Here is a 24,499-nt window from a genome sequence, read left to right on the forward strand (position 1 = left end):
CATGCATATTTATTTTTCTTTTAAGACAACATATGTTAATGCATGCCTTTTTTTTTCTCTCTAAACTAAAACCTAAGTATTCAGATTTAATTCTAGTTTTGGCATTTTGCAATAAAGAGCTGGGATTTGGGTTGCAAGTTGGGCATTAGTCTTTAAAAGGTTTGATATCACTTTTTTAGACTAAGATCCTGAGGGCTTCCCTATGTTTTCTTCCAGTAGTTTCATGATTTGTGGTCTCACATTTAAATCTTTGATAAATTTAGAGTTGATTGTTTTATAATGTGAGAGAGAGAGAGTGATAGAGTTATCTAGGTTCTTTCTTTGGCACATTGGATACCTAGTTTTTCAGGACCATTTACTGAAAAAACTTTCTTTTCTGTAATGTATATTCTTTTGTCAAAAGACCAATTGGCTGTAAATCATAGATTTATTTCTGTGTTCTCTATTCTGCTCCATTACTCTATTCGTCTGTCTCTATGCCCATATTACATAGTTTTGGTTATCAGTTTGTAGGATGTTCTGAAGTTGAGCATTATTGTGCTTCTAACATTTTAATTGTTTTTCCTGAGATAGCTTTGGTTATTCTATAGTTTCATTCAAATTTTAGGAATTTCTAAATATAGTAACTTTGGCTATTTTTCAGATTTTCATGAACAATGTCACTGATATTTTGAAGGGATTGAACCATATCTTTCGATCACACAGGGCAGTGTGGACAGCAGAGATGGGAGGAAGTCAGTTTAGAGAACTACAAACAGTCCAGTATATTGAGAATGAGGGTATACTTAAGGGAAGGGAAAACATGGCCAGAGACAATACAGGAAAAGTAAGTATGAGTTAGAACATAAAATGCCCCTGGGTCTTGCTAAGGAGTTTGCGGGTGTCCTTTAAGCTGTGGAGACCCACAAAGATTCAGAAGCAGATTCCCATGGAGAGAAGTGCTTAACATTTCATTAGTCTCCAGCTAACAAAACCCAAAGGATTTGACGTACTTTTTAAGCATATGCCACATTGGGGAAAATATGCCAATGCTTGTATTTAAATTACTCCTTTATATTTTTGTGTAATCAATCAATGATTATAATAGTATACCAATGTAAAAAAACCTTAAAAAGTTGAACTTGGTGATATATGGTTCATCATAATTTGAAGTTGCTTCATTATTAGTTAAAAAAGCTTTATCAGTTACTTAAAATTATCATTACTATTTTAATGAGAGAAACATGACTTCACATTTCATGAATTTGAAAATATTAGTTTAATATATTGAGAGATAGTTATTCAAAGACTGGATTCAAAGTTTACTTTCTTGGGATACTTAGCTAAAATGGCTGCTTCAGCTGAAAACTGTGCCTCTCAAGTGTACCTGGAGCCAATACAGAAGCCCCCACTGACTAAATGTAATAAATCTTGATACATTTGCTCCAAGCTACTGCTTTCACATTTGTGAAATTTATGTTGCTAATTTTTATCTTCCTTGATATTAGTCAGTTGTACTGGAAAATGAATTGGAACACCTAGAATGTGTGTATCTTTTATATTCTTTTTTATTAAGATAATTACAGATTTGAGCTGCAAGCCTGTAATCCCTGTACTCAGAGAAGAGGAGGGAGAAAGATCCCGGTGGAGTCCAAGCTGGACATCTAAGTTGGACATGCAAAAACAAGGTTAGAGATGGAGCTTTGTGTGAAGGCCCTGCCTTCAGCACAACACAAAGAAAAAATATAGGCTCATATTGTTTTTTAAGAAATGACAAAGAAGCCCTCGTATATCTTGGCTAGTTTTCAAATTCATAATATGATGTTTCATATTATGATCTGATGATTAGAAGTAAAATTTGGAAAAGTATTTACATACTTTTTATGTGAGGGAAGAGAACAAATCTAATACTGCATACACGTGAGCCATGCATTCCAACATAGGCTGTACACTTACTCTCAGGATTTGTATAATTTTAACAGAGATATCCAGACTATGAAAAAAATCAACCTCTCAAGACAATTTTTAGAACCAGGTGGATAACTGATAACTGCATTTCTGAAATATTTACAGGAATAGATATAATAATTTTTATGTAGCATATATTGTTTTTGGCCAAATATTATATGACATAACAAAAAATTGCATATTATGTCTAATGACTTTTCAAGGTTTTTCCTGGGTAATAAAATAGTGATAGATCCAGGCATGATGATCTATGTCTATAGACCACAGCACTTGGGAGACTTTGGCAGAGTTTGAGGCCAATGTGGGCTACATAGTGAATTCAACATCTTCCCTGGACATAGAAAGAACTTACCTCAAAACTTTATGTAAGTTACTGATGCGCTTTTCTCATCAATGATCACTAACATTGCAATAGAAAATTTTCAAACAAATTTAATTTAACCAAGTATTTGTTATAAGATAAATATTGAATGCTGTTACAAAGTAGATTATGGTTAGGTTTCATCTCATTAGTAAGAGATTTTTAAAGATTTAGACTGAACTTACTAAAATAGAATCTATCACTCTAGGAGCAACATGCAAACTGCAAAACAGAATGCTAAATGTAATGGATGTTGTTGTAGCCCCTGGCCCACAGAGGAAGAATAATAAAGCACATCACAGATACTCACAGGTTTTAAATTGACGTGCTTTCTCACCTGTAAAACACAATGTTAAAAGATTTGAAACTAACTCCAGAATCATGAGTTCCTGATCTACAATTGGATCATTTAATAGAAGACAAAGAATTTGGCTGATATAAAAGGCTGGTAGAGAACTGTGGGGAAAGCTGCAGTGCTGCACCTGGTTCTGTTCCTGCCATGGGCAGGGTGAAGAGGATGTACTTAACTCTAGGGAGAGATCTTTCAACAGCACTCCGCGGGGCACTCTACATGGGTCCTTTAGGCTTTAGTGATCCCAAGAAACTACTACTACCCAGTCAAGATGCTCTCAGGTTAAAATAAAGAATGGCGGTTGCTTTCAGGTGGTCTGTGCATCCTGAGATATCAACTCACCATTTGTGTAAAATTTTGTGGGTCAGACCCACTTATCTCCAAAGACAGTGTATCTCCTAAATTATCTAACTCAGAAGGATTAAAGGAAGTGAGGAATAAATACATTAGGGAGAAAAATAGGGAAAGGTGCTGAGGGACAAGAGATAATTTGCACAGGACAATGATCTGCAATCTTTGTATTAAACTAAATTGGACATTTTATTATCTGAGCACACCCAGAGAGATATACCTGCTCTGCACAAGATTTCCTCCTGGAGCAAAGAGAAATAAGCAACAGCAGATTTGCAGAATTAGTCATGACGAAGAAGTGTGTTCCTTGCAGCACGCTAAGGAGTATCCAAAGCCATGCATCGTGGCAGCTATTCTACGACTGGTTAAATGTTTGTTTGTTGAAGTTAAAACAGTCCTAGGCACATCATGGCAATTGAATAAATGTTCATTATTTGATTGAGAACTGTGAAACTTGTAAAGATCTTTTTTTATTCACTTAGTGTGTTGCTGGGAGGATCTACAACTCCATTTATTGAATACTCTGGATCATGTAGCTTCTGTCCTTTATGGCTTATTTTCCATTGGAGAAAACTTTTTTCCCCAGCACAGACCAAATAATGAAGACCATAAAGCTTGCACTTTTTAAAGCATTTAGAGTAACATAATTTAGTTCTCTGAGTTTATACATTTCCCCCAACAGAACCAAGTTTTCTTTGGTAGGTTGTTCAACTAAATAATGTTTTAATGAATAATGAATAACAGCAATCTACTGCATACAAGTAGATTTTCTCAGACTGTTGCATATGGTAGAAAAGTGTCCTCAGAACGAACAGGCCTGGGGAATATTCAGACTGTTCAATAATGCAAGAGCCGAAAGAGTGAAACTTTCTTTTGATTCAGTACTGTTTGGAAGCCAATGTTGTTGGACAGAGAATAAATAAGAACTTTTTAAAGAACTGTAAATTGTATTTAAATAAAACAGTCTAAGAGTATGCTTAAATTAAATGGAAAACTTCTCTTTTAAATCCCACCTCCTTCAAGATTAAGGGTGAGCGTACCTTCTTCTGTGAGGCCCTCTCTACCTTTATAGTCCCTTCATTCTCTGAACAACTCCAATCCGTACTTCACTTATACCACATGGCCAAGACATACTATGTTTATCTTCAAGTGCTAGCTCCTATTCACATGTTTTTTAAAAATAATTTTATTTAAAAAATAGCAATGAGAAAGCTTTAAAACCGATTATTAGGACAGTTCAAGAATTATTGCATTGCCTATTGTTGTCTTCTTAGGGGTTATTCATAGTACAAGATGCAGACATGATATCCTATCCACAAACACTATTAGTACAAATCTTTCTTCTCATTGAATTAAGAGAAAGTATCTGCATATCTATCCTATTTTGGATATATAGACAAAAAATGGTCCTTCATTTGTATTCCCTTTTTTTGTTTAGTTTTGTCAGAGATGGGTATTCCATTGTCATTTAAATATTGTAGGTTCATGAATTCAGCAAAATATTCCAATATAATACAGTAGTCCATAATAGATAATAGTAGTGGGTTATCTGTAGGATTGGCAATGTCAGAAATTGTCAACTTGAGCCTTCTACAGCTCTAAGATGTTTGATATTCAGACAGATAGTGAGGTTAAGCTTAATTGCTTACTTTGTAGGATAATGATAATAAGCTTCTCTTCTGGATGGTTAACAACTTAAGTTTTCAGACCAAAAATTATAGAAAAAGAAGGGCTGCAAGGGCAGCCAACATTTTGGCCTTAGACTTTCAAAGTCAGTGAGAACTCAGGATATAGGAGAATCTGTACTGTAGCATCATGTAACTCAGTTGTTTCCCAAATTTTCTGATCAATATTATGGGGCTACAGAGGAAAGTGATCAATGATGTAGAGTGTGCCTAAGGAAAATCATATAGAGAGAAAACATTCTCTCAGGCTTTCATAGAGAGCAAACTGGTCAAGCAATGGCCGTGACTCATCCACATAGCTGACACTGACAAAGGATCTACAAACTACAGTACAAGGTTTCAGGATAAATCCTGCGGAGATTTGACTGACCTTGTCAGATACAAAAGTTGCATTTCATGTTATATAGGTCTTGCTTTATCTTGTTCTTAACTATCCAGTAGAAAAGTATAAAACTGAAGTATAAAAAGTAAAGTCCTATTCACATGTTAAAAGTGCTATTTCTTCACAAACTTTGTTACTCTGAGTATATTACAGTTCAAAGACTACCATCTATTTCTGCAGTATCTAGACTACCCAATGCAATCTGTTCAAATAAACATGAGATTGATTTGTTGATTTGATTTTCTCCTGAATCTTTTCTTAGTTTTTTTTTTTTTTTTCTTTATGGGTTTGGTTGTACATAAGACAAAGATAAAGATACTAAAAATGAGGAAAGAAAACATTATCTTTGTCCAGGCACAAGCAAAATGATTACAAGCCAGAAGTGTGGCTAGATCAGTCTGCGAATCATGCCTAATTGGTATCTTCCAGCAATTTTTAAAATGTGCTACATTTTTAAAATAAGTTTGAAAAATCTTACTAATGCCCACTTAATCCTGCAACAGAGATTCAATTTAAAATAGGATAATTTATTAAAAATATTCCGAGATAAAATAAAGAAAAATTTAATCCTTGCTTGAGCTTCCCTTATTCTTTATAAATTAGTAAAATGTCAAAGAGAACAATAATTTTGCAATTAATGGATTATTGTATATTTTTAAATTTTGTATGATGATGCAACTGTTGTCATACTCTGCCCAATATTGATGTATTCAACAATCACAGTTGACAGTAACAGATTAATAGTGCCTTAAACAATAAAGTTAAAGAAGTTAGTTTGTGAATAGTTTATATTTTTACATTTACTTCACAAAAGTGTAATACAAAGAGCTAAGACTATACATTTCCCAGGACAGAGTGGAGGAGGAGGAAATGTGTTGTTATTTTGAATTACTTTGTGATGCCTCTCTGGTATATTTGTTCAGAGCCTTAACTTGTGAAATCAACAGGCAAAAAATAAGAACCTTCTCTTCCTAAATCAGACAAAGAAACAGATGTGAACAGCCTTCATACTTTTTAATCTTTGCCATTCTGTACTAGATAATCCTATCTTCAGTGCAGAAACAAGTTGTTTTAGTAATTAGTCACCTACTAATTCTTCTTTCTATCTTCAATATTTTCCAAGTCAAGTGTCTTGTTTCTGTGGACAAATTACTAGAGAGTAAACCAACAAATAATAAAAGACTGAAATAAAAATAAACCAATATCCTTTTGACCTTGTCTACTGGAAACACATTTTCTTTTAAAATAATTACAATAAGAACAGAAAATCACTACTGGTTGGAAGCCTGAGATATGTACTACAGGTAAAGGTTATTGATGTTTGAGGATTGTAAAAATATTGGCATAATGTAACCTGCCTTAAGTGGCTCCGTGCCTATCATTTGTATATGTCACCCTCCTTCTCTGAAATGTGAAGATGCTTTTTAATGAAAGCAGCTTCTGAAAAACTCTACTTGAAATTTTGGTCTTACTACTCCACTGAGAATTTCTGTAAAAAATGAATACATCGCTAGTCTGTGATTTTTTTCTACATGGGATTTATTTTTTTTATTCCCTTTCAGCCAAGCAGAGTGGTTTTGTTCCAGTTGAGTCTATGAATCAGATGTCTTACCGTCGGCAATCTGTATGTACAGATGTAAGCCGCAGGCATTCATGGGTTTGTTCCCTTCTGCTCACCATCCCAGGATAAGAGAGAAGCACAGTGGGTGGGGAGTGGGGGCTGATTGCCTGGTAGTCAGCTCTGCATGTGCTGGACCTGTGTCCTCCAGATAACTACTTCCTCTGTTTTATTCTGTTTGCTCATCACTCATAGGTACTTCCAAGGTCAAATTAGTAATGTAGGAAATTCCAGACACATAAATATAAACAAACACAAGTTATCACAAATAGCTGTATCCATAGCAAATCCATTTTTTTTTAACTATAAGCAAAGTGAAATTTATCATAGCTTCGTTCATCTAGATGTTTTGGGATTTCTAGAATGCTACTTACCCTACTGTCAATTTGTCCAATGTAAGGTACATTTTTCAGGCTACCAGGTGGGTTATATATGTGGCGCCAGGTTTCCTTCAGTACCAAAAATAATAGTACAGAGGAGTGAGGCACACACTGACACTAGGGCTCTGTAATCAGACTACCTTAACTCAAATTCCTGTTTTGCCACTTATTCCCTATATATCTTTGAGGAAAGTATATGAATTTTCTGCCTCCTGTTTTCCTTCCCTGAAAAATGGATATAATAAAAGCAACCTCTTAGAAGTTTGCTATAAGGAAAATGCTACTTAGCTATGGAAAACACTTAGCAATGTAGCCTAGTGCACAGTACAATGTAGATGATCAAAAGATGTAGTTGGAGAAGAGATGTAAAAAGTGCTGTGAAATCCACTGAATTCCCAGACTGCCAATGTCCTGGGAGCCCCCTTTTCTTCAACTTGAATGAACAATGGAAATTAAAGAAAATCTCTTCTCAGTTCCAGATCCTAAAGCTCTGTGCTGTGGTATCTGTGGGACTCTGAAGCCACACTGATAGAGACCATTAAAATCAAGGAATAGCCTCTCAGGCTCTGCAAAGGCCCTCAGATCCCTATAGTGCAGAGTATCTGCACTCAGAGGAACAGTAAGCCCGCATTAAGAAATTCCTGTGGAAGTTCTATCACTCACCAACCAACTGCTTTTTATGTTGGATGTGATAAGAAATGCTTAATAAGGGCCAGCCAAATAGCTCAGCAGATTAAAGCACTTGCAAGCAGGTGCTGGGGCCGGGTGCTCAATCCAGGGGCCTGCCATGCCAGCCCCGCCCCCAGGGTACACTGAGATGGCAATTGACTCCGGGGGTGGTGGTGCATGCCTGTAATCCCAGCTCTTGGGAGGCTGTAAACAGGTGGATCACTATGAGGCTGATCTAGTATTGAGACCCTGAACACGCTGTAGACCCATCCCTAAAATAAAAATAAATAAATAAATAAATGCTGAATAAATAAAATGCCAATTTAATCTTTAAAAGAAAGCATAAAAGACACCCAGTAATCAGATCCAGTGAGAGAGAGTGGGAGCTTTACTTACTCTTACTCCACTAGGGGATCATCCAGAGAAAGAAAAACAATGGAGAAAGCAAGAAATAGTTAATGAAGCTGACATTCCAATAATGTCCACAAAGTCTAGGCTTTAAATTAGCATTGCTAAAGTCTTCTCTGGCCAGTACATCTTTGCTGGTAGTCTGGAGTATGCACCACAGAAGAACAGGGCAGTTTGCAGTGGGCTTGATGATGACAGAGTACAGAAAGCTCCTGCAAATGACATCTTCCAATAGGGAAGTGTGCCCTCGGAAGGGGTTGCAGAGAATGGGACTTAGGCTGGCCAGGATGCAGTAAGTGAGCAAGACAAAGGGAAAGGGTCTAGAGAATGGCCAGTGAGCCCTGGGCACAAATTTCTGAGAAAATCTTTGACACTGCAAGATAAAAATCCTGAGTTCCAGGGAGCATGGGCTGCATTGTGAAACAGTAGGAGGAAGTGTTGAGGTCCAGGTCTCTATTGTTGGAAGTGTTGGATAGAATGGAATAATAGAAGCCAGCTCAAGATGTATGCCCTCATTTTATCTCCACTTTAAATTTAAGGAAACTGAAGTGCAAAGTTACCCAAGGGTATCAGCTTCTAGGAGACTGACAGTATTCAGTCCAGTAAATCTGACTCTAAAGTTGGTGTTCTGGTTCTGTATACTCTGCAGTCTCCAAAAGGCCAGTGGGAGGGGCAATGTTCGTTTGTGGTTTTGACTTTGTTTGGCTTTCGTGAGTTCTGAAGTTTCCGGTGATTTCTCCCCTTCTCTTCACTGTTTCTGTCTCTCATGCTGTCTGCCTCTTTCCGTCCCTTTCTCTCTCTTCCCCTCCCTTTCACCCTCTCTTTTTTCTCTCTTCTCTATCCTGCCTCCCATCCTTAAGGCAGACGGTTTTGTCATACTCAGAAAGAATCAGAAACATAAGCAAAATCATGGTTTACACAGTCATGTGTGCAGAAGCAAAGGAGAGCTCCAGAGATAGGAGAAAAGTTAGTCCTATTACTTTTCCATGTGTCTACAAGTATTGCAAATAAGAACTACTAAGAGCTGAGGAAAAATTACTTGTTCTCATGTGGCAACTCCATCATTTTCTGTCTCCATAAGCTTTGTGTGTACTCCTGCCCAAATTCTCATCCCCACTTGTGTGTCCTTTTAACTTCTCTTCATCTGCAAGTCCCATATTAATAGGTACTTGCTCTGTGAAGTCTTATCTGAACTCTCCAGAATATGGTAGTCACTTTCCTCTGGTTCCAATGAATGCTTATATCCAATGTGGTTCACATTATTAAGCACCACAGTGACCCCTTTACTCCCTGAGGCCAAGATGACTTTGCTGTATTGGTGCATATATATTGTGTCACCGAAACTCAGTACATATCCTTGTTCATTGAATATACAAGTGATAGGTTACATTATGGTTTGGTCATGTAATGGAAAATATTTCTGAGCCATTGAGAGAGCTCAGCAGAGTAAAGCGCCTGCTTAGGCAAGTACAGGGATGGATCTTTGATCCCCTGCACCCCACATCATGCCAGCCCTACCCACAGGGTAGGCTGAACCTGCCAGAGTTCGGGTGTAGTGGTGCATGCCTGGGATCCCAGCACTGGGGAGGCTGAAAGCAGGAGGATCACCACGAGTCCAAGCTGCGTAGTGAGACCTGAAACAACCAAATACATTTAAAAAAAGAAAAAACTATATATTTCTGTGTTGATGGATCCCATGAGAAATACTTCTAATACAATAGTAAGTGACACTGTAGGTGGGAAAACATTATTTGTGATGTGGTCTCAAGTATGTTCACATGTACATGTACATGGTCAGAAAAATATCTGGAAAGTTATAATTACATTAAAATATTGAAGTGCTTATTTTTTTTGTAGTGGTGTTCCAGATGACTTTTTTCAAATTCTCTTTAAGCTGTTAAACATGGACCACTTAGCATCTTATCCTAATGGACAAAGAGTTCCTTCAGTGGTCTTCTCTGGTGGTTCATTTTTATCTCACTGTAGCTTTTTCCCTGTTGGGCTAGTACTTAGGGATGCTACCTGGTACTACTGACCTAGAAGATGTAAAAATGAATATCTATTCTGAATTCATTCTTGTTAACAAATGGTTCTGAATATAAGTGTAAGTCAGCACAGGACATAATGATGCCTGCTCTAACCTAGGTAATAAAATAAGACAGCAGAGGAGATAAGGAGGATCACAGCTATTTAATGCTGCCTGGATGCTTTAACTTTTAGCTCTCCGAAGTGAACACTGGGGTAGTCTCCATCTTTGTGTTCTATGCTGTTGTTACGACTGTTGTTTCTGTACAATTTGTATTCTTGCCACTTCAGAGAAGTATTAATACTACCAAATCTCATTATTGTGCAATTGTTCCCGGGCAGTTTCTTTGTTTGCACATTGTAATTATGGATCACATTAATTGCCAATGAAACTACCATTTGTCCTTTTTATTTTTGCATATATATCAAATACCCATCATAACTTCTCCATCTTCTATATAGTGAGTCTATTTCACTGTGGTACAACCATGCATTTATCTTTTGCACCACAGTGCACAGGGTTAGGACAATTTATAAAGCATCCACATTATTTTGGAGCTGAGCTGAGTATGGATTTCAGTGTAAATCTCCACAAAGCACTTGCTGCCGTAGAAGCACTTTTTTTTTTTCTTCCAGGGTTACAATTCTGGGTTGTATTGTTGCTTCCTTTGGCAACCAAATGTCCCATTATTGCAAATTGATGGCAGTAAAATTGACCTTTATTATGGCCTTTTTACTTGCTTAACCCAGAAGGATTTACAGCATTATATTTTGCTACCACATTGACTGTTAAAGGGAACTATAAAAGAATGACTGAATTTTACATATCCTTTTTTATTTTCTAACAGCTTTGGTATTATTTACTAACTAGACTTTCAGATTTTAAGATTTTTCTCTTGGAAAATTCAAGCAGGGTTTTAAAAAAAACAAGACTTCTTCCTATGTGAGATTCACATCTTGCTATATACTGTCAAAATAATTAAATGCGCTTTACAAATTTGAGTACTGAATGATGACAAAATCATTACATGTAGAGTAACGGAGGTAACAAAAATATTCTGAAAGAGAGACACCCCAAACTTCAAAATAATTTAAATTGCTTCATCTGTAAATAATGAGAACTTAATGAGTCTCACATCCCAAAGTCTTTCATTTCTAAGTTTAGTAAGCATTTATTTTCATCTTAATTGTTTTTCTCCTTGATTTTGTAGGGGAGTGTCTAAAAGAAATGGTTGCATTTTCAGTGTGGGAGTGAAGATTTGTTAAGGCTTCATTTTGATTTAGATCTACAATGGCTCCCAAAATCTTACGTGTTCAGCTATGGGGCTTCTCGAAGGTGACTGAATATGGACGCTTCTACACACATTAGTGGGCTAATGCACTGATGAGTTCATAGCTGAGCATGCTGTAGGAAAGTGAGAGCTGGTCAAAAGAGCCTGGATTCTGGAAGTGTGATCTGACGGGTATAATGCGGCCCCAGCTTCTCTCTTCCCTCTCTTCTTTTTTTTTTTTTTTATCATAACCTTATAACAATTTTATGTTTAGCTTAAATTTACCAACACATTCTGACCAATATTTCAACAACTGCATAATGAATTTATCTGTGTACCGGCTGGCAGGTGGAACAAGCAGGTTCTGAGGGTGATGGTCGGGAGTCACACCACTTCTTATCAGTTGGAACTGCCAGTGCGACCAGGTGGAATTAGCCAGTTGTCTGCGAACAGTGTCCAGAACAGCAAACCTTGAGTCATTTCAGGGGGTCAGCAACGGATGGTGGAGGGTGTCAGCTCCGAGTTCTTCTTTGGAGGAGCAAAGGAAACTAAGAAGGGGGTGCGTAGGATGGTAGATTACAGCCTTGATAAATTTCTTGATCCAGGTGGGTGGATAGAGACCAGGAGGTGAAGATTGAGTCTCAACTGGCAAGAGGGTAGCCAGTCCAGGTGGAGCGGGAGGAAGAAAAGGTCTTAGCCACTCTGGTGGATTCTCACAAAGATCTTGCCAAACCAGAATATATGGTTGTTGGTCAGGGTGGCCGTAGCGACCGGAATGGAAGATTACGGTCTATACTGCTTGAACCAGAGATGGGTGAAAAGATCCCTCTGGAGGTCATCCCACCTGGAAGGAGGGCCACTCTGAAGAACAGAGAGTTTGTCATTTTCCCTTTTTTTTTTTTTTTTTGACAGTCAGAGAAAGATTATGTGCTCTCCCCCTAATCTCCGACCAGTGACCTCTAAATTGGTCATGCAAGATCCAGTGGATTGCCTGCACGTGATTCTTGTAAGTGGTCACTGTTTTGAGAAGGTAGTGTGTTCTGGCCAGGTTGAGCACCAATTGCAGGAGTCCCTTCCTGGTTCTCGTCTCAGTCCAAGAAGTTAATATTTGTAATCCCAAAGATATATTATTGGAATCCCACCAAGTTAATTCCAATCTACCAGTCCCAGTGCAACCCATGGCTAAAGTAAAGACACTAAAGCATATTTGTAATTATTGGGTAGCCAAGGGACGCTAAGTCCAGCCACGAGGATGGCTTTCTGGAACCAAGAGCCCCTCTCTTCTTTCTAGTGGCCCCGGGTTGATCAGCTGTTCAACGTGTACTTCAACACTTCCATTTCCGCACTGGCTCAGGCTGCGTTGTTTTACATCTAAAATGTACTCCAAAGCTTCTGTGTGCGTATGTTGGAATTTTTTCATTATATCTGACTTGTTTTAGGAAGTGAGATCTAGGTGGAAGAGTCAGGTCACTGGTGGTGTGACCTGGGTCTGTTCCCCACTTTCCACTCCTCTCTCTTTCTCTGTCTCTGTCTCTATCTCTATCTCTGTCTTTGTCTGTCTCTCTGTCTCTCTCTGTATCTGTCTCTCTGTCGTTCTGTCTCTCCGTGTGTGTCTGTCTGACTATCTCTGTCTCTGTCTCTCTCTGTCTCTGTCGCTCTGTCTCCCCTTTCTACATACCATGCCAAGGGCAAGCCTCCTGTTTCATACCCCTCTGCCATGCTGCCCCACTTTAGAGGAAGAGGACTATGCACTTAAACTTCTATAAAGTATGAGTCAAAATAACCTCAGTTTCATAGAGTTGTGGGTATTTCAACACTTCCATTAAGACATCATCAAACACTGGAATAAATCCTCTAAAAACATGAGCAAAATGAACCTCTTCTCATCTAATATGCAGGTGTTTGCCATTTTGTCCCCAGGATGGGAAAGTGACTAATACAGAAAGTTGAAACCAGAGAAGTTGAGTCAGTGCTGTGATTCAGCTCTTATGCTTGACCATGCAGTGCATGAGCCTTTGGAACTGGTTTGTGGGAGGTGTTTGTTATGGTTTGGAGATACTAGCTTTTATAAGCCCTAGAATTCTATAAGCATAGTTGGATGGATAATTCTAGTGACAGCTTAGAAGTCTAAAATGCTGATTGAAATGTAGATATTAAAGGCCAACTTCAAATGAGAATAAGGAGTCTTTTGGGAATTACACTAGAGGCCACGTGAGTTAAGTTCTGGCAAAGAACTTGTCTACATTTGGCCCATGTATTAAGATTTTTGTGGGAAAATGAACCTAGAAGTGTATGACCCATAAATTTGGGGGAGGAAATTTCAAGATGATCCAATGTTCAGACAATGGTGTGCACACTGCTGGCTGCTTTTACCCATATTTGCAGTGAGAATCAGGAGCAAATGCTGAGCTGAAAGAAAGGCTTTTCATGTGTGCCAAAAAGGAAGCACCTATCTAGTCAGAGCCAAGAAGAGTATGGTTGCTGAAAAGATTAGAAAAACTAAAATGAAGTTGATTATTTTTCACTGAAACAATAAAAAATGCTTGGAAGGTTCTCGGGAGTTAGCCATATCCCACCCACAGAAAGCATATAGGTATAAAAGAGGAAAGTTCTTTGAAAAACTTTTCTCTGAGCAAAGTGCTCCAGGGTGCTATCATCATTTCCGACCACCTAGGAAAATGTACCACCAAGTTCGCCACTACTCTACTAGTCCAGTACGTGGCGGGGGATGGTTTTGCAGATGTACAGAGTATAAGAGTTGTGTGGCCATTGAGGCTTCTAGTCAGATATCAAGAGAAGGCTGGAGAGGCCAGGCAGTATTCCTAAGAAAAATTTGTGAAGCTATGAGAGTGTAGTTGAAGGTACAGGGCCTTTCTAGAAAGCTTGGGATGCCAGGAACACTGAAAGGCAGCTGAGCAAAGTTGCAGTTAGTATGAGAGTTAGCCAGAGAAAGACCATGTTGAGGAACAGGACTGTACAACAGGAGACTTTCTATCTCACTACAACATATCCTAGGTGCTATACATAGAGCTATTGGATTTAATGTTTACCCTACTAGTTTTCAGGCTTGCTTTCATAGGATTCTTTTGTGTTTCTGTACTACTTCCATATGGGATGGGAATATTTACTCTGTACTTTTATATGTTGGAAGAATTTAACTTAAAAAAAAAATCTGTGTAAGGCCTCATAGCCCAGAACTTGCCTTGAGTCTCAGAGTAGACTTTGCACTTCAACTTTTCAGCAATGATCAAACTATCAAGTTTTGGCAGTTTTTAGGGTGGACTAAATGCATTTTGCATAATGACATGGGCATGAGTCTTTTGAGAGCCAAGGGCCTAATGTCATGGCTTAGATATGAATGTACCATAAAAGTTTTGTTGGTTCAGACAAGGGACTTTTCAGTGATGGCTGGTCACAGGGCATTATAGTTATCAGTGGTCTGATCCATTGAGAACTTTACAGCTGAATATGTTGCTAGGAGTTAGTGAGTAGTTAGATGCCATGTGCCATGGGGCTATGACCTGGAAGTAGGTATCCTTCCTTTCCATCTCTCTTCCCTAGATGTCACAGATGCCATGGGTGTTAATAGATGAATGTGTGTCAGAGGAGTTTGGACTGGTTAGAAAAGGCAAGTTTCTGAGTGTGGCATGGAAAGTTTTGTCTCCTTTCCTGGATCCTCCCTTCTCTATTCTTCCACCAAGCTCTTCTAATATGTCACTTGTGTCTTAGAGAAAGGCAATTATGAAACCATGAGCAAAATAAATTTCTCCTCCTTTACGGTGATATTTTTCCTAGTGACAGGAAAGCTACTAATACAAGTCCAGCATAGGTCTCCTTAGGACACTGCATTTTTGGTTCTAGAACAGTGGTGGTGAACTTAGAGCACAACTGGCATGATGGGCTGTTTGTGTTATGCTTATCTTTCTTTTCTCTTTAAAATAAAAAAGAAAGATATAAAACTATAGCCTTCATTGTCCTAAACAGGAATAGGTGAATCTCTAAAGTATAGTTCTAAGAGAAGAGAACGGCTTCTTGAGATGTGGTAGTTGTCTTAGTTCTTTTCTTGCTGAAATGAATGCTTAACAGATACACCATAGTGGAAGAGAAGTTTGTGTTTGACTCACAGCTACAAACCAAGGAAAGCTGCTCACATTCTGGTGATAAGGAAGCAGAGAGAGAAGAGAAGCTTCAGGAAAGGAGTCGGACCTTCCATACCACACTCCCAGTTATCTACCTTTTCTGCTCAGACCAAACATCCTAAAAACACATTGAGCTATGAACATATTATCCAAGAACAGTCCAAAATCCCTTGATTTTGAGAGCATGAAGCTTTGGGGACAATCTTGATCTAAATCATAAGTGGGAACAAAATTGGTTGCGAGTTGTGGGGAACTGAATAATTGCTTGCAGTTCTGCTCCATGCGTCCTCACAATGGTCATTATAAGGCCGGTTAGAGAAGCCTAGGAATGAGAATGTCAGTTACTGCAGGAGAAAAAGAGTGAAATTTTAATATGTTGGATCTGTTTTTGGGATGCTGATTTTGTCTGTCAACTTGTAGTCATTTTAGCCAGTAGCATTTTTTTTAATTATTCAAAAATGTCTCCAGTTTTTTGAGATGATTTTTAGAAAATATTAACCTTTTCTTTTCTCTACAGTGGCATTCCATTTTGTGAATGCTTTAATTTTTAAATATAGCTTGGAACACCACCAGATTAATATTAATCTATGTTTTAATTGCTCTTCAGATATTTCATGTGATATAATTTGCATTTTAGTTTAATTTTTGAAGTTTTATGTATTAAGAAGAAAACCTTCCTGAACTCTTCTTTCCCCATGATATCAGTGGGAAAAAAACTCCAAATCTCAGCACGCTCAAGTAAAAATCTAAGCACACCATAATGAAACAAATTATCACAATAATGATAGAAGACACAGTAAAGATCATTATTATTACTTTTGTTTTTTATATCTAAATTTTTAGTCCTATAATCTGTAGAAATAACCAAACATTTGTGTTTTATTCAGGTAGAGTACCATATTCAACTGGCTACATTCTGTTAAATGTCAGTTTCCAAGCATGGGCAATTACAACCAATCATATACGCAATTATACTATTGTATAGCAATGTACATTGTGTATACATTATTTTCTTGTGTGTTAGTTATCCATAGGGTACAATCTCAGGATAAGAATTGCTGGGCCACATGCTAAATTTATTTGCTATTTTGCTAAATTTGCCAGAAAGTGTCCTTCACTGGGTCAGGTGCTAAAAACATTTGTCATTTTGTAAAACATGCCAAAAGGTTGCCTTCTCTAGGACACTCCCACCAGCAGTGCATGAAAGTGCCCTTTGCTTGGAGCCTTACCAGTGAAATATCCTGACAAAATGTTGGTTTCACAAACTCAATACAAATAAGTTCCAGGACAGGATAGGTGTTTTTAAAGTATATTTTCTTACTATGAATGAGGTTATATCCGTCTGTCTCTGTGTGTGTCTGTTTGTGTGTCTGTCTGTCTATCTATTTTTTAGTATATTACCTTTTTAAGTGAGCTTTCTTTACATAATTTTTACCCAGATTTTACTGGGTAGCTGATCTTTTTCATTTTATATTTATGATCTCTTTAAATATTGAGAATGATATCTCTTTGGCTGTTGTATAAATTGTTAGCATTTTTTTTTCTGAGTTCATCACTTGACATTTGTTTTTACCTACGGTGTTTTTTTTTTTTTTTTTTTGCTTTGTTTTGTTTTGCTAAACAGTGGTTTTTAATTTTCATGAGTTTAAATGATTAATTTGTGTGATATCTGGTTCTTGAGATCCATTTAAATAAATTTTGTTTTATTTCTTGTAACTTAATTTAAATTTTTAATTGGCATTTTCTCATAATTATCATGAAGTTGATTTATTTCCAATGTTTCTGATAGCTAGAAGTTCACTCTCTGCTATCTTTTGCTTCTTTACAATTTTAGTGTAAGAATTTTCTTAATTTATGTCCATTGTATAGTCACAATTTTCATCTAGTCTTTGCTAGGGTATCATTTTACTTGTGAGTTTTTATCTGTAAGAATATTACACTGCCCTTTTTTGTTTTGCTTTGTTTTTTGCTTTGTTTCATATATGGGATATGTTCTTTTCTATTGAGAAACAAATATCAATGACACAATTTCAAAGCTAATTAATAGAACATTTTCAATAATTAATACATTGTACATTGTTATCTTCTTAGTGGTTATCCATACTACAAGATGCAGACAGGATATCCTGTCCAAACACTATTACTACAAATCTTTCTTCTCTTTGAACTAAGTGAAAGTAGCTGTATATCTATCCCAACTATTCTGTATATACAAATACAAAATGGTTCTTCCTTTGTATCCCCTTTTTTTGTTTAGTCCTGTCAGAGATGGGTATTCTATTGACAGCTAAATACTATAGGTGCTTGAATTCAGCAAAACAATCCAACACAACCCAGCAGTCCACAATAGCAGTGGGTTATTCCAAGAAGTTGTTGACTAGAGTCTTTTATAGCTCGGCATATTAATATGGCTTTACTTTGTATACCTAGCTTTTATACTTTTCTGCTGAATGGTTAAGATTGAGATAAAGAAAGACATATATAACAAGAATTGTAACTTTTATATCTGATAAGGTCAGTCAAGTCCCCTCAGGAATTATCCTGTAATCCTGTACTGCACTTTGTAGATCCTTTGTCAGTGTCAGTCATGTGCATGAGTCACCGCCATTGCTTGACTAATTCGCTTTCTGTAAAAGACTGAGAGAATGTCCTCCTTCCATATGACTCTCCTTAGGCACACTATACATCATCAATCACATTCCTCTGGGACTCCATAATCTCCTTGATCAGAAAATTTGGGGCACAACTGAGTTACATGATGTTATAGTACAGCATTGTAGCAGAAGAGTTCTGTGACATTTTTTTCTTAGTGCACGAATTGTGTTCTTGGACTACCAGGATTCTGTGCTATGAGAGTATGTGTTGGTGGTGGGAGGGGAGATTTGAGGGTTTATAACTTAATAGAAGTTAAAAGGACACACAGGTGGGGATGAGAATAGGCGCAGAAGGTGAACACACACAATTCAGCGAGATAGGAAATGATGAAGTTGCCACATGAGAATGAGTAATTTCTCCTCAAGTTTTAGTAGTTCTTCTTTACAGTACTTGCAGGCACATGGAAAAGTGATATGGCTAAGCTTCCTCTAACCACTGGGGCTCTCCTTTGCTTCTTCACACATGACTTCATAAACTGTGGTGTTGCTTGTATTTCTGATTCTTTCTGAGTATGATAAACCATCAGCCTTGATGGAGGAAGGAAGAGAAAGGCAGAGGAGAGGAAGAAATGAGAGGAGACAGACAGAGAGACAGAAAGACAGCAAAAGAGCTAGAGAAAGACAGAGAAGAGAGGGGCAAAAAAATTACCAGAAGTTTTAAAAAAATTATATCTTCTGAAAAGAGATATACAATTAAGAAACTTGTTTTTATTCCAAAATATACTGCTTCTGATTATTAAAAAGAAGAAAAGTTAGATTAAAAAATAGAAAGTAGAAGAAAGAAATATATCTCAAGTATGTACTGTGTTCAAGGTTATCCAAAGAGCATTTTCAACTCTTGAAAGCCAAAAATTACAATGTAAGAGAAACAATGACTACAGAGAGCTGCTTGGGTTTAGGCACAAGAATTCCCATGAGAGCTGTGAAACTGCACACTGACATCATGTCTAACACTTCTGTCCTCATTGTCTCTTTGGTGTACTCGCATTATCTTTTCATTCCCTATGCTGATCTTGTTCGTGTGACTTTGGTGTCTTTGCCAATAGTCTGTAATTTCAAGTTATCTCAAAATGGAACATCTTGATTTCCAGGGTTTTCTCTTAGCCAAATATGCATTTCCTGGGTAGGTAGTTGTCTGCCTGCTCTTTCATCAATGTTTGCTTCTCTGATTGCCAGTATGCTTAGTATAAAGCAGACTCATATCCCAGAGTGGACTACTTCCAACAATGCATATCAAGCAAGACTCTTACCAAGAACAGAGTAAATATGAATCCACCCCTTTTGGCACATGGCAATGCCAAAAGTAAGGTCTATGCTGGTTTTGCACACCAATGTCCTGAGATCTTTCGATCAATTTGTCTTTCTAGTCTTACAGGCAGCTATGCTAGCAACATTCCTCTAGATAAGGAGTAAGGCATGTGCTTCTTCACATGCCCTGCAATGAAGGGCTCTGAGTGGAACTCCCTTCCCAAATGAACTGCAGTCAAACACAGAGCAGAACCCTCCTGATTATGGACAAAAAATCCAGATGATTTTCTGCTCTGATCAGAAGCATCCACTCTTGCATTTGTCAAGTTAATACAATCATTTGAAGCTCTTAATGTCTGATAAGGGAATTAAATTTCACTTGTTATTTCCACAGAAATAAAGACTTTGCATAGACACTCAGCATTTTATTTCTTAAGTACATTTTCCTAATGTTATTTCCAAAAAGACAGCATTGGTTATCAGGCACTTGGAAGTGGAAAAAAAAAAGAAGAGTCTGACGGGGAAGAATGAGTTATTTTAAACAGTTGTAGTGTGTTAATCAGCCGACATTTTAAAAATTAAAGCAATGTGTTTATTATAAACAGGTTCAAGAAAGAAATGTGCCAATATATACGTCTACATAAACTGCCTCCAGATTCCCACTTGTGGTAAACATGCCTAAATATTTTTCAAGCTATAAAAAGAAACCCAAATAAATACCAGCTGTGCAGGTTTATCTAGGAAAAGAAAATTATGGAAAGAAGAAAAAAGCCACATCATCAATGCAAAATGAATTGAAAGGATTGTAAATAGGGATAAAGGGATGTGGGATGCTGAGGATATGGATATAGCTCCTCGGTTCCGGGCTAGAATCTTGTGCTGTTCAATGAGTGGACAGTTTATAATGGAACCACATAGCATCTGTATCAGTAAAAGGTACAATTACTGTACCTTTCATGAGAGTTTGTGTGTCTCTTTATGCTTTCCTTTGTGTGCATGAATGTGTGTGTGTGTGTGTGTATCTTGCTTTTTCTTCCTTCCTTATTTCTATCTTGTCAAGACTTCCTCACCCTCTCTTCTCTGTCCTTACTCTAGTACTTCCAAATGAACAAAAGCAAATTAGAAATCCCTAAATTTTGTTGACATTACTTTCTGGAGCACAAAGGCTAATTAAATTGAGTGTAGATTTTAAACACACAAGAGAAACAATCTGATGGACCCTGGAGGATCCAATACATGTATTTACCTCAAACCACTGAGGTCATGGTAAAATACCTGGAATCTTCTGTTACAAATGTTGTTTCAGGGCCATGCATTGAATGGGATGGAGAAGAGACAAAGAAGCATGAAGATTGAAACATCATTCAGTATCAGGGGCACCTTGTTCGTGAAGACTTTCCCAAGGATGCTAATTCAGATGATGTTCTACTTGGCACTTCCATGTGTGCCTTTGGCAGCTGTTAGTTGTGATACTTTACATTGCCAGTGAAGCAGAAGCCCCAATACTACTATGGACTACTGGACTCTTTTAGAATATTTTGCTGAGTGAACACACCTATAATATTCAAATGATGGAACTAAACAAAAAAAGGGATACAGATAAATGTCCATTTTGTATCTGTGTATTCAAAATGGTTAGAATAGATATATAGTTACATTCTCTTAATGAATGGAGGGATTTGTTCTAATGGTGTTTGTAAATTGGATATCATGTCTGCATCTTGTACAGCAATTAACCACTAGGAAGAATGTATACAATGTGTTAATTATTGAAACTGTTCTACCAATTTGGTTTGAAACTGTCTCATTGCTATTTGTTTCTCAATAAAATTAATGGAAAAAATAGATTACAAAAAAGAAACTTATTTTTGTCTCTGATCTTTAGTAAGAACTATCAAACTGAATTGAAGACTGAATATTTGAATATAAGTGACAGTAGTTATGGCTGACCCTGACCCAGGATCACTGCTCAGTGATAGAGTACTGTGCCTCCTAATGTTATCCCATTTAGAATTGCATCTTGTTACCTGAACTTGATGTTTTAAGAGATATTTCACTAGCTGAGTGGCTCACACAGTAACCATCCCCATAGAAGACATCAAGCAATGGCTCAGAAAACTCCTCATGGCTAAACAACTATTAGGAACCTAGAAACAAAAGCCCAAATGAATGTGATATATTTGTCATGCTCTTTGTAAAATGGATTTGTGATGACCAAAAGAACATGTAATTGTATATAAATAGACTAAATAAACAGAGATAACTCCAAGGAACAAGGTATGATTTGAGAATTTTATTTTTCTTCTAGGCGCTATGGGTGAGACAAAGAGGAGTACTGCTGAAGCAGATAATAAATGTTCACATATATGTCCATATATGCATGTATGTATCCATAGATATTAGGTCTCATATTTCCTGTAGTAATCTTGACATTTCTTCAATATGACTTTAATGTTGATGGGTTTAGAAAAAGACTATCCCTTTTATTAGAGTCTCCCAAGCACATATATGAAATGATTCTGAGAGCCCAAAACTGCTCTATTTTGCTCCATGCTGCATCCCTAACACAGATTGCAACATCAAATGTTTAATAAATCTTTATAAAAATGAGCAAATAAATCAAATGAGAGTGCACATTCTAACTATACCATCATTTGGGCCAGTTTTATGGACATGTGATCCAAAGGTTGCATAGGACCCCAAGGTTAGAAAGACTTCACACTTGGCTTAATGGTCTATGAATTTGAAATTCTTATGTTTGAACAGGGGGACCATGTTTTCATTATTTATGGTACCCTGCAATCATCTCAGATGATTGTTGTCTTAGCTGGATGACTGACAGTGGCTGTCCATCAGCCTCAGGCACACTGCCCCACAGTGGGACAAAGGAAATGGCCTCGGGAAGGAGAATGTTTGCACTGAAACATTTCTCAAGTCCTCATGCATATGCAAGACAATGAAGTAACATGTGTCTTCCTGTGCCACTCAAAGTAGCCTGAAGTTCCATGAAAGTGCCTACCTTATTTTCCCATCAGCCTCAAACATTGCTTCTCAAGGTAATGCCAATTGATCAAATGTCTCCTGGCCTCTAGTTACGCTGCTTCTGATTTTCTTGCTTGATTTTGGAGCATAATAATGGCTCTAATACCTTCCTACATACTGTAGCTTAATATTGTACTTCATTAATTAGGCTTTGTGGGTTTTGCTATGAATTTGTTTATTTTGGCTTTAAGCTAAAGCGAGGCAAATTACATATTGCCTTCCCAAACTGTATTACCTATCCAGCACATATTGTAGAACTAACTATTGAAATATTAAATCCCTAGAAAGATGAAAAGTTAATGGGAAATTTTTTTGAATTAACCTATACTTTATATCATGCCTCTACTTGACATGTTTTTCTTTTCAAATATCATCTCCATTATTTTTTATTTTAATAGAGTGATCTTCAATTCAAGTACCCTGTCTCTGATCATAATATATGTTCTCGCTTTCAATGAAAATTTGCTCTTGTCACATAGGAATCCACTGTTAATAGATTCTATTGCAATAATTTATTAATATCAAGTCCATTAAATGATGACACACTGAGCATAGAAAAATACTCAATACGGAAAAAATCTTTATCCTTTAGAATCCTTTAGTTCTTTTATAATTATTTGAAAGTATTAATAATTATTTTTAGAAGGTTATCCATAGAAAAGAACAGGTAAAACTTTTGAGACTAACAAAGACCATCACAATCTCTATGTGAAGATTTTTGAATTTGCTTATTAGATTCAATCCTTTCCTAGCCGATCATATTTAAATGTACCCATTAAAGTCATACAGAATCTGTAAGGTATTAAAAAGCCAAGTTAATAAGTGTGAGTAGGATTTATCCCTATCTATTGAATTACGTAGAAAAGTTCTCCTTCAAGTCTCTCTCAATTTTTAGTCTTCTAAGTCTCTTTGCAGTCTTCCTTAGTTCAGCATCTCCTTCCTACAGAAGATAAGGGAAGATGAAAGACTGTGGGTACCCCTGACCCACACTGGCAGCTCGTCTCTGCTCAGTCCCCTGTGTGGCCCGCTCACTTCCCTGGCCCTCTGTTCTTGTAATTCATCTGTCTGCTTTTGAAAAAGCACAGCCCAACCTGATCATTGAGAACTATGCATAGATAATGATAAGCTCAACTGCTCTTCAGCTAAAAAAAAAAAAATAGATTCAATTTAGAAGCAGAATTACAAGTGCTGAAATGGGAAGAAACTTCCTGCAGATAGATCAGTGGCTCAGCAGTGGGTCTCCTGTCAGTGAAAACAAATGTAATACTATAGTAAAGAACAGCTCCAAGCCTATGAGTATGGCAAGCTCTGGCATTGTGCATTAGTCCATCCCTGTGTAAAGACATACAAAATACTTGCTAGTTTTACCAAATCATTCTGGAAACAGAAGCACTAGGCAGGCATGTGCCAAGACTGTGAGTCTACTGTGTAATAAAACCAGAAATGGTGTTACATATTAATTCTCCCATCCACTATTGGGTGGTTTCCCATTGCCCATGGGACAAAGCCCAGACCATTACCTGGGAGTAGATCATACATCCTGCCTGCTATGGGTTTGATATTTGTTCCACGGAGACCCATATATTAAAGGCCTAGTTACTAGGCAGCAGCACTCTTTGAGGTGGTTGGACCTGTATGAAGTGGGACCAAGAAGGAAGAAATTGGGGCTGGAGCTGTGCCTTTGAAGGGGGTATTGGAACCCCAAACTCTCTCCTTTTCGCTTTCACTTTCTGACCACAGTGTGATAAGGAATCATCTCTCTGTGATGCACTTTCTCCACACAGGCCAACTGATAATGGAATGGAGCCCCAAAGCTGCGGGCCAACATATCCTTTTCCTCTTTCGAAGTTGATCTGCTCAAGTATTTTATTACAGGAACCAAAAGCTGATTAGCACACTTCCTCATTTTCCCATGCATGCAATGTACGTTACCTATGTTGACGATTCCAGTGAGCAAGAATTTATCT

This window comes from Octodon degus, unplaced genomic scaffold (assembly GCF_000260255.1).
Source record: "Octodon degus isolate 3935 unplaced genomic scaffold, OctDeg1.0 scaffold00217, whole genome shotgun sequence".
Classification (NCBI taxonomy): domain Eukaryota; kingdom Metazoa; phylum Chordata; class Mammalia; order Rodentia; family Octodontidae; genus Octodon; species Octodon degus.